Genomic DNA, 13,959 nt, shown 5'->3' with positions numbered 1-13,959 from the left:
CGATTTGATTCTGGCATTGCTTTACTCTCTTATCCTTCTGAAGCTCTGCGCAACAATTATCGGTAGAATGCGAGAGGTCCAGTTTGTTCAACTGATTAATTAGTCAGGTACGAAGCGGTTGATAAGGCCACCCGAAATGAGCCTACTCGTAGAAAAGTCAGCTGTTGTGGTTGTCATCATCGATCCTGCCAGATTTTTTTTTGGTTTGAATCTTATTTAGGACCAGTGTTATATTAAACTAAAAATGAAATAATACATAGGCCGCTTCAAAACTTAAATAAATGGATCGCAAATTGGACTCTTTTATCTCATTAAAATTTCATGAGATTCAATTGTCATTTGAATGCAAAGGTAATCATATGTTCGATTTTTGAACAGTGGCAAGTCTTAAGCTGGTAAAATCAAGAAACATTCTCCCGCGATGGTAACAATGTAGCTGCGAGCAAAAATCTGAGAAATACAGCTTCAGGACCAGGTAAGCATTTTTAATGTACTGCTCTCTTTTCTCTAGAGTTCGCCGTTATGGTCGACGAACCATTCGGTCCTTTTATTGATGAATGATTTGGAAACTTTAATACTTTTATCACTGAAGCGAGTTGATAACTACCGTAACAAAGTTGAATGAGCTTACGTTTCGAGCGTTAGCTTTTTCTCACAGCGAAAATAAATAAAAATCACTAAATAAAGCCACATGTTCCCTTTTATGCATGCACTTGACGGTACATACAAATCAGTTGAACAGCACTTAACACAAACATACACCAATCAACAAACATCGAACTAGTTTTCCAAAGACCCGTTCAATGATATCAGATTGCAAGTTTTATCATCTCTGTATTTCGTTACTGAATTTGCCGGAACAGGCGAACAAGGTGACTGAGGTAAACTGACATCTCTTGAAATTGAGAGAGTGTTGAAGGAACACTATCCGCATGTTAATACCAAGTGAATTAATCACTTGCACTTCTCCCGACATCAGTTTTAAAATTTAACAAGATAATAGAGCAATAAAAGAAACGTTTTTCCACTGCTTTACATCTTGCCACATTACAAAAGCAACTTAAAGATGGCATTCTTATCAACCATAACTTGTATATAGATGAGCTTTTACCATTTCGCCAAATCGATGGGAGTGGAAAAATCAAAATTCCGTATTAAATAAATTTATTCACTCTGAGGCGAATAAATGGCAATGCGCGTAATTTAGGCTATCGTTTTCACTGGTAAATGCTAATGACTTAAACTCCACACTGTCCGCTCGATACGATCACGGTTGATAGGTTCTGTGTTCAGTTTGAATCTCAAACCAGAATTGTTCCTCAGCCCGCGGGTGGTCTCAAAATTCTCTCTCAGTAGAAAAAATATATATACACACATTATTCGTGTATTTTTCGTACAATACACATTTCAAGACCATATTCAGTCGAACCGTTGAGAATTGTCACAGAATTTTCGACGCCATCACCATTTAAGATCAATTAATTCTTGTTCATTTGTCACTTTCGACTTCCGAACGAAGCTTGTAAAATCTTGAAAAATTATATTAGGACGTTAACCGTTCGCACTGAAGGCGACGCTATTGCATCGATGTGAAATTAAGACCCTCAGGCAGTTGCGTTCAAAGGAAATGTTCAAGAAGGAAAGTAATCCAAATATGAACAGTACAGATCACCAATTCTTGCGAGAGCAATTCACGTTGTTAGTTTAAAATGATATAATTTCGAGTGATAAAGAAAGTATATCTTTAACTAACAATAAGTCAAAATGTTATGAAAGTGCACGCACGAAAATTCAAGCAAGCGACCAAATTAAATGACACACGATTATATTTTGCATTTAACACTAACCATCTGATACACGATAAAGGATCTCTCCGACTGAGATAGCAGCAGACCGAAACTGTGTTTAATAAATTTGATAAATACTGATAAAATTTGATGTATAATAATCACTGTTTTCTTAGCGCAAACGTTAGGGCTTTGCAAAAAATGAAATCAAATGTTGGTTTGTAATAAGGAAGCGGAAAACCAAAGAATCTAGCGAAAAAGCTCTCGGAAGAAAGTGCGGCCAGGCTCTGAGATTCACGAATTGAGCCCGGGATACCTCCGTGAAACTTAGAGAGCGGTCTCACCACTCACGCCAACCGATACCACCCTGGGCCTTTTGTAATAGAAACAAATCTTAGTTTAAGTAGTAAATTCAATCTTTTGACTTCCGCCTTTTAGAAATTACTGGATGACCAGCACCTGTTGGTGTTTCGAGATTGGAAACAAAACAGAAGTTTTCTGAAGAAATTCATTATCTTTGTTACCGGCATGAGCCAAATACCTTCGACTATTTTATGTCAACTATCTGCAGAGGAGAGCAACATGGGACTTGAATGTTCAAGGAAGATCCATTTTAGTTCTCTTTAAGCGTTTTAGGCTTTTAGTCATGCACTCTTCAGTTATGCTAATATCAAAGCTTTGTTGAGTGGTTAACTAATTCAATACTGAATACCGGCCGGCGGATGCAATTTAAAGTGCAGAATTCGTTTTTCCAGAGCCTTGAAAAGCAAATAACGATGACTTCAAAAAATGGTCTATTAACTAGCTTTCAAGACAAGAAAGGTTTCGTGATCAGGAACATGTTACTTTGGATTTCAAAGATGGAATCATTGCCCCCGGCTCAACGGCCCCAGGGGGGTTTCAACTGTGCCTATCGAGATACCTACTCCGGGACTGAGTCACGGAGCGGAGTTATTTTCGGTGGTTTAGGTTTTTCCCCAAAAAACGTTTAGCCAGAAAGAACAAGAGCCAACAATCTTAATTGGAATTTTACTGTCCTGGCATAAATCACTTTTCCGATCACGAAGAAGTTCAACTGCTACGCTTTTTATAATAGAATGAAATGATAAGTCAGTAGATCTTGGAGAAATTGTTATAGACTTGAATTAAGGGAACCCAAGGACCGTTAGGAAATAAGAGCTTTGGTTTGCCACAGTATTTGTGTTAAATGTTTAATGTTGATTTTTGTAACCAACCCAAAAGAAAATGTTGCTTTAGTCTCTGCATTTTGTCGTAAACAAACGCCCAAATGACAATTCCATCATTCCCTGAAGCACGGACAGTAAATATGTAATGGCCAGGTTTAATCCGCCTAAATTTAGCAAATATTACTGACTTTCCGTGACCACGGATAACTCGATCCTACTGATATTCGGTCTAAATGACTTCCTTGCAATGTATGTGGTTTGACATAATTTTAAGTATTATATATAGCTTAGTCTGAAAAACAAACAATTGATGCAACTTTTAAGTGAACTTCAAATAAATTCGAAATGCCGAAACTTCATGAATTTCCAAAATCGGTTAAATGGTGCAGTGACACTGATTTTGCGACATTAAAAATGCTATGCCGTGAAGCTTGAATCAAAAGTTATTAACTTCATTCAAAATTAATTTCTAAAGTTGAGTGGGTTTCTCTTTATATGAAGGGTTTCAAAGATGTTCCGAAAGCTGCCACGAGTTCGTTTCCTCTTGACAATGAGATATATGTGATATGGCCAAAATTGGTAATACATTCAGTTCATACGATCAAAAAAGGAATTGTGAAAGGAAGAGGTGAAATGAACATAAAACGCAAAAGTACAAGTGAAGAAAGTATGGAACACTTGGGGTTTCGATTCCATATCATGCATTATTACATATTACAAAATACCCCAGTAGGCTTGCAACTTGTTGAGCTGTCGCAGATAAGGTGTTCCTCTATAATTAACAACTTCATTTTGCATAATGCCTTGGAAAACAGGGCGGTAAGCAACACCAATAATAGTGGTACAGTGAGCCACTTATTTATTGGTTAACGTTAAGTTGCAAAGCGGGTACGGGCGAGTCTGAATTGGCAAAATTACACAAAATGAGCTGCAATGCCAGGACACAGCCCCTTAAATTTGTTGAATTAGCCTTCCATTCAAAGATCAGGAGGCTGCTAATGCGGTCCGTAAACAACTACGTCATCTTAGTCATAACATTGGTACAGTCCTCCGGTTTTCGTGAGCTAAAAACTGGGGCAAGATCTTAAACCCAAAAAAGTCAAGCAATCAGTTGTGAATCGGCAATGTGTTGTTTATTATTTTAAATGTGATTTGTGCGATGCCGATTATGTTGGGTATACAGTTCCACACCTTCCGGCACCGACGCATTCATTTGCTGAACACAAAAATTCGGCAATTGGTCGACATTTTTTGCAAGCTCACGGCTTTATATGTAAAAGATCTTTTGATTGCTTAGTCTAAGAAATGCCCCTCATTTTAATGTCTCTTAAGACTCTTAAAAGAGTCTCAAGCCTAATTTGAATATCAAGACGGACTCCATACGTGCATTTTCGTTGTTCCTTTCTTTCACTATACAGGCTTCTTATCAAGTATCATTCTTTTAGTATTTATTTATAGATTGCAATTTTTAAATTACTTTGACTTCATAATGACGTTTAGCTAACGTCGAAACGTCGTCGTTTCTTAACAAAGCTTTTAACAAAGTATTTTGGCCTTTTTTTTAATAAGTTTAGATATGTTTTATTACAGCTTTTTATAGTTAAATGTTTTCCAAAATCACTTCTTCGAGAAAGAGGTTATGAGGTGACACAGCAGCGAGAAGAATAATACTTGACACATCTGTCACAGAATATCTCGGCTCAAGTTACTTTTGTTTCATCTTCATTTGCCAAGAAAATCATTACATATCGGCAGTTTCCGAAATATGAATCTTCTATCATATTTCACCTCTTGCGGGAAACAACAGGGACCTTAAAATCTACGACGGCGACGTCGACGATACGTCACCCCAAAATATGACTTCAAGTTTGCATCATGATAAGTCTTATTGGCTAACTTTTATCATCAATAAAAAGAGTACAGACACATAATTGTAATTCTTTTTAATTTTTTTTTTTTGAAGCAGAAAGCATCAATATGGAGGATTTGCCGGACATTTAAGCTGTTTGATTCTAGTTTTGCGGACTTAACCTCAGGCAACGAAGTTGAGACGTTTACTGAGGAATGTTCCTACCTCAAAATGGCTCGATTTTCAATTAGCGATGAACAAATTTGATCGCCACGAGGGATTTTGATCGCATTTCGATTCTTAAAGTGGATTTTTATTTTACGCAAGTTGATGGTGTGATTGTCAAATTTTCAGCCAATGATATTTTAATATGTGTTATTGGGAGCCAATGAGCGTACGGGAAAAGTTATTCACGATAAATTGCGCCAGTTTGAATACAATTGCATACATTTTAGTGTTTGCGTATTATTTCTGTTCGTTTAAAGTGCTAATATGATCAAAAAATCACTTCCTTGTTTTCTTCAGATTTTGAAAGCGTGTTTGCTTAACACCTGACTGGCAAAATTTTGAGCTTTGATTTTTATCCAAATACTGTTTACTTTAAGTTTAAATTTTGGATTTAACGGTCGCGTATAAATGCAACTTCTTATATATGCAAAACACCAGTTTAATTCTGGAGCATTCATACGCATTGCATTCTTGAACTAGTGAGTCTTTGACGTCATTTTCTCCTCGATCCAGCTCTCTCAAGATTTTTATAATAGCTACCATTTAATAGTGGAATTCCAAATAAAATAAACAGATGTCTTTTCGAAATCAAGGTTTACAACTTGGGTCACTTCCGCGTTTAGTAAGATAGTTTTGAAATCGAAAGTAATAGAAGAATTGTTTTTTTGGTCATCGTAGCACTCTAACATACTATAAAATCAGATCTGCTGAAGGCAATTTCTTTAAAAATGCAATTAATGACAACGTTAAAAACCTAAGAATCTATAAGGACCATTTGAACACGCTTATAAAAGGAAAGAATGTACAACAGCACATTACTCTTCATGTTGAGAACAATAAGCTGACGTCTGATTTAAATAAGGTGGCTAAAGCATTCAATTCGGCTTTTGTGAATATCGCACAGAAGTACATTGATGAAAGCCTCCAGGGTACGCCTGATCTTTAGAAGTTGAGGATCTTGTTAACAAGATGACAACTACCAGGCGAATTTTTTAATACACCACCGTTAAACAAGCTGCTTTGTAAAGGAGCAAATAAATTCGATGTCTACGACTAAAGCCACGGGCCTCGAAAAAGTTCTGGTACCCAAAGGAATATAGTTCAAAACCACTTAATAAACGTATTTTGGTATTTAAACTGTAGATATAGGCATATTTTTATCCCCTAAAAATTTCTCATCTGTTCGGATGAAACGGACGAAACTTACCTTTACGAAAATTTCAGGCAGAAAAAGGGCTCCCAAAAATTCTAGGTGACCTTTTTAGGGTAAAAATCCGCTAAAAATGGGCAATTATACAATTTTTTAGATGTTCGAAAATCCTAGGACAGGCAGGCAAGCAAGAAATTTTACAACATATGTTCCGAAAATTCTAGATCTCAAATCGTCTTCCGAACAGATATTTTCCGAAAATTGACGTTGGGTCCCCCTACTTCGTGTTACCTTTTTCTCGTGGCTCCAAAAATTTGGACTCCTTATAGAGAATCAATCTGCGTACTTGAAGAATCACTCCTGCGTCACTGCTCTTTCTACTGACACGCTACTTCTTAATATGGACAGAGGCGATATAAATGGTCTTCAAATGTTGGACCTAAAGTAAGGCCTTCGACCTTATTAATCCCAATTTTCTTCTCAAGAAATTAGAAATCTACGGTTAAGTGGGTTGAAGTGAGACAACGCTTGGCTGGTTTAACCCTTATTTATCTATGAGAAAACAAGCCGTAGCCGTAAATGGAACAACTTTTGATTTTCTTGATATCTCACGTGGCGTCCCACAAGGGAGCATTTTGGACCCCCTTCTCTTTATCACGTTTATGAATGACTTATCTTTTGAAATTTATCACCCCCCAGAAATTAAAGATGTTCGCGGATGATTCGACAATATTAGATACTGGCAGAACTTTAAAATATGTGAATCAGCAGTTGGCAAATTGTTTGAAATCCATTTCATTATGGATAGAAAACCATGGAATGGCTTTAAATACTGCAAAAACGGAATCCACTCCACTAAACCCAAATTGGCACGTTTGCAAGGTCAAAGAATCCACATCACTAAGAATGGAACAGAGAGAAAAAGTGTCGACACTCACAAACCTCTCGGTCTCGTACAGTTAACTTGGAATTTACACACTGGCGTAGTCTGCAGTAAAGTTCTGAAACGAATTAATCTCCTAAAAGCTATCAAAACCTATTTACCTCAATGTGCGAGGCAGTCGTTTTATAAGTCCCTAATCCAACCTATTGTTGATTATGCATGTGTTATCTGGGTCGCGACATCACAGTACAACCTAGATCGGATCCTTAGATTACAGATGAATACGCGGCAAGAGTCATTCTTAATATTAAGCGTCCCCAGGATGTCCCATCGTCTGAGCTGTTCTACGAATTAAACTGGATGACTATAAATCAGAGCATACTAGATTACGTTACGTCCATATTGATGTATAAAACAATTAATAAATCTAGCCCTAACTATAATAAGTTACATAATAGGTTTGAGTATGTTAAAGATATACACCAAATCAACAAAAGATCAGCCGCAAATGGAAACCTCTTCATACCTGAGCTATCTTCTAAGACAGCACAAATATCTTTCCGGTACAGGGGAGTGCATGCTTGAAAGAGTTTATCTGTGGACGCTAGAGACTACAGCTTAGAAAAGTTTAAAAAATATGTGGCTGGAACTGTTTGTAATTAACACATTCTAGTATATATACACTTTTTAAATTGTTATCCTTGTAATTGTAAATTCTTTAAGCTTTGGTAATAAATTGTAGCGGGGAGCGCCATTGTTAAGAAAACATGGTAACCCATCGATGCGAGAAATCTTGGTTTTATAGCCATGACGTCATCGACCGTACGTACGTACATCACTCCATGTATGACCAGTATCATGCTGGTTTACAGCATACATCTTGTTTTGATCAATTGACACCTGTCAAAACAAGGTATCCGCTGGCCAGTATCACCTGACCACATCGCAGGCTCAAGCTTAGAGCTCACCGAGGTCAGCTGTTTTTTTTTTTTTTAATTTGACTGCTGACCAGGTACTGGTTTGCGATTGGATTGCAGGCTCAACCCAGGTTAACTCACCTCAACATAATGCAGGGTTCATTTTTCGCCCGCTTTCTGTGGCTCGACGCGGCTACACTACATCAACTATAGTTCTTACACAGTCAACGCTTTTCGAGTTCAGGTGGAAAACGGTTTGGAAGATGTTTTCTTTCTGCATTTTTTGCTGGTTTCAATCCAGTTTGACATATCATGATATCTGTGGTCCACACTGGTGGCTACGCAGTTATTCAAGTCAAGCATCGGAGGGATATAAACTTAAAGCTGAGTGTTTATTTTTAATTTGCTTAGAGCTGCTTTTTTCTCTGTATTGCATTTTTTTGGCATATCTTTACTGAGAAGCTCTGATATGGTTGCATGATGCCTGGAGGACCCATGTCTAGAATAAAAACGAAAGGAGAGCGAAAACCGTGGACGATAAGTTTTGCACAGCGTTGGATCAGAGAAAATTGTGATCAGTCAAAATTGATTCTAAAATATTTATGAAAGTCAAGTAGACTGCTACACAACTGCTATTCGCGTTGTTTTATCAGACTTGCACTAGTCTACTTGACTTTCATAAATATTTTTTAAGCATTAGTTAAAATAACATGGCGACAAAAACGCCCGGGAAAAAATTCCAGGCCGGAAAAAGAATGGCACCTTTATTTCCGAATCATCATGAAACATTAAAGAGAAGTGAGCGGGAGGATGGAAAAGCTCTGGAAAAGGTAGCTGATCGAGTAGTGGCTGAAAGTTTGGAAAACCCGAGGACGAACCGTTGCGTAAATTTAATGGGGCATCTTTTATAATGTTTTTATTACCCTAAGAACTTAAGTTCAAATTGAATGCATGCTTTTGAAGTTCTTTTCCTTTACTTTCGTGAAAATAGAGCAGTATTTTCGTCCTCGTCCGCTTGAATAGTGCGCACCTGCCTGGAAACAACCAGCGATTAAATTTCACAAAAACCACACTCCAGAAGATGAACATGACGGCAAGGGAGAGATATTATACAAAACACTAACCAAATGAAGATGACGCCTGCTTAAAACTTCATTGCTATCCTCGAAAAAGTTTTCATCCTTTCATCGATCGATCCATTGCTAATCAATAACTTGTGTTCATAAGTTTCAGAAGTTTGTTTAAAGCACCTAAACGTTATTGAAGTGTCGGAGCAGATCTTGTTTGAAGTTCGTCCTTTCTTGATTGAATTGCTGTATCTTGACGATTCTTGTTCCAAGCCAACCTGGCTTGTTTCAATGAAATACATCAAAATGTGAATGATCTCCTTTTCAGAGATAAAGCGGAATAAAGTACATCTGTAAAACTCATCTTTGACCTTGAACTGACAAAGTTTCTCTTTTTTTTTTTTATGGCTTCTCATAGGCCACTTCAGAAAATACCATAATACTCCTTGTTTGTCCCACCCAAATTTTACATAAGCAGTTCCCAGTTTCTCTTGGGACTTACAGTGGTCCCTCAAGAAAACGAAAACAATGCTTATGTAAAATTTGGTGGGACAAGCAAAAGGTATTATGGTATTATCCCAAGTGGCCTATTTTAGCTTGATTCCTATTCCCTAACTCTGAAATGGCTTTTTTTCTTTTCCATTCGCTCGCTGAAGGTGTGCTTGTTTTCTTTTAGAACTCATGGATGGGGTTCAAGAAAAATTCATTGCCAAACTGATGAATTCCAAAGTAACTTTCACTCGAAAAACCAATATGGTACTCATCACTTAGTGATTCATGCGTTATCGGTTTTTAGCGTAAAATTACCGTGGAATACACCAGTTAGGCAATGAATTTTTCTAAAGAAGAAAGCAACGAAAATGATTTAATTATTAAAGCAGCATCCGGAAACATCAAAACGCGGACAATTCGAAACCTTTTATTTTCACTAACCCTACAGGCAGTAAGAATAAATAACCAGGGAGCTCCGCTTTTAGGCTTGGCTAAATATATATATTAGTAATGTAGACAGAAGACCACCCTAATTAGCTTAGTGTTAGCTTAGTGATATCCTCTGTTAATATTGTTTTTATTGCAGTTGGTAAACGTATGGATGCTAAAAAAGAACCACATAGGGCGCGCAGTGTAACCTATGCGATCTGAGGGAACTATGAAAAGAAAACTACTGAGTTAAAAAATAAATAAATAAATTAGCGATAAAATATAAAAAATCTTACAGGCAATCTAAAGCTCTCTAATACTAATACTATATTGAGCTCCTATACTATTCCCACGGGGAAAGTCAATTTGGGGGTAGCTTTGAAAGTTCTCACTATGTTGAGAGAACTCGAGAGGGTAGCCTTTTGCATTCTTCTCAAAACGTCATAGCCCCCTACTGCCAAAGAGCTTGCTCATTGTCAGGTCTACATCCCTTGACCACCCCCCCCCCCCCCAGCACGTCAATGATGATGTTACATTGTTCAACGACATAGCCAGGGTACTGTTTCTTTAGCTCAAATCGCAGTGGCCCGTACTTGACAGTCTTCTCCTCCGACTTCTTTTCTCGATGCTCCATCCACGGACAGGACATCTCCACAGCCCACACCTTCTTATTCTTGTGGTCCACAAATCGAGCGTCCACTCTGTTAGCCTTGAAAATGGTGTGTTCCGCATAAACTGGAACACCCCAAAACGCTAATGTCTTAGATGACTCATAGACTGGTTTGGGTACTGCACACGAGTACCAGGAAGGGACTGAATCAATAGGCCATTTCCGAGTTCTTGCCTGGCTCCTCTTCAAAGAGAGGCTAAGTGCGAAGTTTTTGTTATGAAAATTAGTAGTCATTCTTATGTAAAGTAGAACTAATTACCATCACAAAACCTTCGCACTTAGACTCGCTTTGAAGAGGAGGTAGACATGAACTCGTAAATGGCCTATTAGCCTCAGATCCCCAGTCATCTCGAAGGAGAGGACTTTCAGTGCTGCGTTGTCAGTGTCTTTCTAGATATTTAGACTGGGCCAGAGAAGAGCACCATAGCACATGCACAAGAGTTTCACTAGCTTTCCCACACAGTCTACACTTGATGTCACCCAGTGCTGCACCTGTTTTGTGGACTGTGTACACCTTAGTGGGCGTAAGCTGCTCATGCAATTCCATTACCCCAGCGATGGTATGGGTAGGAGCACAGGTCCAATCACGCAACCACGCAAAGCATCCACTCTGATTTAACTCACAGTCCTGCCACCTAGCCTGTAAGAACCGTCCATGCCACTTCACCTCTTTGATCTTCTCTTTCAGCTTCTCCATATCTGCCTTCTCGAGGTGTTCTTTCACCTTTGGCCCTTTAATCTCCGTCTCAGGATCGCTCACATACCGACACGACGGTTGAGGGTACTCCAGCTCATACCCAGTTCCTCGGCAAAGTTATACGCTTCCTTCATCAGCGAAGTGAGTCCCTTCTCTACGGCCCTCTCTTCAAACTGTTGCACTGTTCTCATAGAGGGATCCATGTTCTGACATAGCTTCATTGTCGCCTTGATCTTGGTCAACTTGTATTCGCGCTAAACAGAGCGCAAGCCACGCCCTCCTTTCTCTCTTGTCAAATGCATTATTATACAGCACTCATCCCTTCGTGATTCATGCGATATCGGTTTTTCGATTTACCTTGGACAGCGAAGAAACTGACATAATTAAGCAATATAAGGCAAAACCAAAACGCGGACAATTCCAAAAGCCTTTTATTTTCACTAATCCTTCAGCCAGTAAGAATAAAGAAGCCGGGAGCTCCGCTTTTAGGCTTGGCTAAATCTATATATTAGGAACAAGTTTTTCTCGCAAAAAGTATCATATTTCCCTTGAGACTGAAATAGTTTTGTTTTGAGAGAGGCGTTCTGTTAATAAATCTACTCGGAAAGTATAGTATGGGAGATGAAAGATTTCCTTAATGAGCCTCTTGCTACTCCTTGCGATGGGTACATGTCAGCGTTATTTATAGGTTAAGGTAAATCCTTTTACTCCAGGACCAGCATTTGGGGGACACTTTGTGACGTTAGTTTTCTGTATTCCATCCGGGACACGAGTGATGTTGGCAAGGGGACACTTTGTGACACTTTTTGAAAATTACTTGTATTTCTGGACATGTGACGACTATAGACCAGGGTTGGGAACAAGCTGCGGTCTTTTGATGATTCTCGCAGCGTTTTCAGCATATCATTTAGGTTCCAACTGTAATGAGCCATCCGAGAAGAACTAATCGTAGGACCCAGGAAAGTAGTAAGGCACGAGTTGTCTTCGCTTTTTCTGTTAATTGTCTCTAGAAGGTCAACAATATCCTCTGGTCAGTAGTATGGTCTCTAAGAAATGCTTAATAGGTAGGCGACTAAATGTATCGCCATTTCGTTTCAACTCCTGACAAGATAAATCAGCTCGCACCCATACGCCAGCAAAGTCAAAACCACTGCTGCATCTGCCGTTACTAATGAGGCGCGATGGGAGCCCCTAAAAGAGATTAGTGGCCTGTGTATATCTTCATTTCACGAATCAAAAACTTTTCGTTCATGGAAACTATAACTTAAATCTGTTCTTAAGAGTGTATGTGAGGCATGCACACCCAAGTATCCTTTCTGAGGAATCTTCCACCATGTTGGCCAAAACTGCCCCAATACCATAAGGCAATGAATCACATACTACCACCATGTCTTTATTTATTTTATTTTTATTTATTTATTTTTTGCCACAGAAAGAAGAAATTAAAATACAAATATGAACAATCAAAAAAGAGAAGATGGAAAGAAAAATTATTGAATTACATTGGTGGCGAGGAGGCCTAAAAGAAACTACTAAGCTTATGTAAATTAGGCCTCCCCAAGTAAAAGCATCTATCTATTGTTGACATGCAAGTTGGCAACGGAGAATACAATTGTTACAAACATTTAGTTATTTAACGTGTTGAAATATAAAGTAATGAACGGAAATTAAAAACAGTTTGAATTTGAACTTACAAGTTGGTAATGAAGCATACAATTACAAACACTTAGTCATTTAATTAAGGTGTTGAAATATGTAAACAGTTGTGAAAGTAAAATTACAGGGTGAAAACAATTTGACACAGGAAGAACAAAATACTTAATTTTCAGAATAGTTGTTAAAAAAGAATGACTTAAGTGCTTTCTTGAAGGAAGCTGTTGAGGAAGAATTCATTATATCAATGTCAAGAGAATTGTAAAATTTAGGTCCCTGATAGAAAACAGAAAATTGTTTAATGTTAGTCCGACAGAAAGGCAGACGAAATGCATGAGAGTTTCTCGAATAATATGTGTGAATTTGACTGTTTAGAGTGAACTTGCTAGCTAACTTGGGAGGAAGAGTTCGAATTTGATAGGAGAACATGAATTGACCAAGTTGTAACAGGTTAAGATCATGGAATTTTAGGATTCCAAGTTTCTTAAATATAGGGTCAGAATGAGCATTAAAATGAGATTTATCTATGATTCTCACCACTCTTTTCTGCAATTTTACCAGACGAACAAGGTTAGTTTTATAGGTGGACGCCCAAACTATATTACTGTAAAAGAAGTAAGGATAAACAAGTGAAAAGTACAATACACGTAAAGAGTATGAAGATAAATAAAAACTTGATTTCTGTATCATTCCAATTGATTTCGACACTTTGTTAGCCACATGAGAGATCTCAGACTTCCAGGTTACGTTTTCATCGATGATCACACCCAAGAAGACTGTTTCTTTAACTTGATCAATTTGTTGTTTATTTATCAAAATTTGAAAATTATATAACTTCTACGTTTTTGGTTTGGTTTGAACACTATGAACTTGGTCTTTTTAAGATTCAGTGAAAGCTTATTAACCCTAAACCATACTGACAACTTATTTAACTCGATATTCAGCTGATT

General features: G+C 37.9%; 1 protein-coding gene across 2 annotated transcripts in view; it reads left to right on the top strand.

The window, feature by feature from the left end:
- Window positions 1–384: 384 nt before the first annotated feature.
- The window catches only part of LOC138016557 (orexin receptor type 2-like), a 26,685-nt gene continuing 13,110 nt past the window's right edge, over window positions 385–13,959 (top strand). The window contains exon 1 of one of the 2 annotated variants that reach the window (XM_068863729.1): window positions 385–475. The gene's annotated coding sequence lies outside the window, so the exon portion shown is untranslated. The remainder of the gene's footprint in view (window positions 476–13,959) is intronic. The other variant, XM_068863728.1, reaches the window with a different exon arrangement.

The sequence above is a fragment of the Montipora capricornis genome, chromosome 9 (assembly GCF_036669925.1).
Source record: "Montipora capricornis isolate CH-2021 chromosome 9, ASM3666992v2, whole genome shotgun sequence".
Classification (NCBI taxonomy): domain Eukaryota; kingdom Metazoa; phylum Cnidaria; class Anthozoa; order Scleractinia; family Acroporidae; genus Montipora; species Montipora capricornis.
This window is presented reverse-complemented; position numbering and strand designations above follow the sequence as displayed.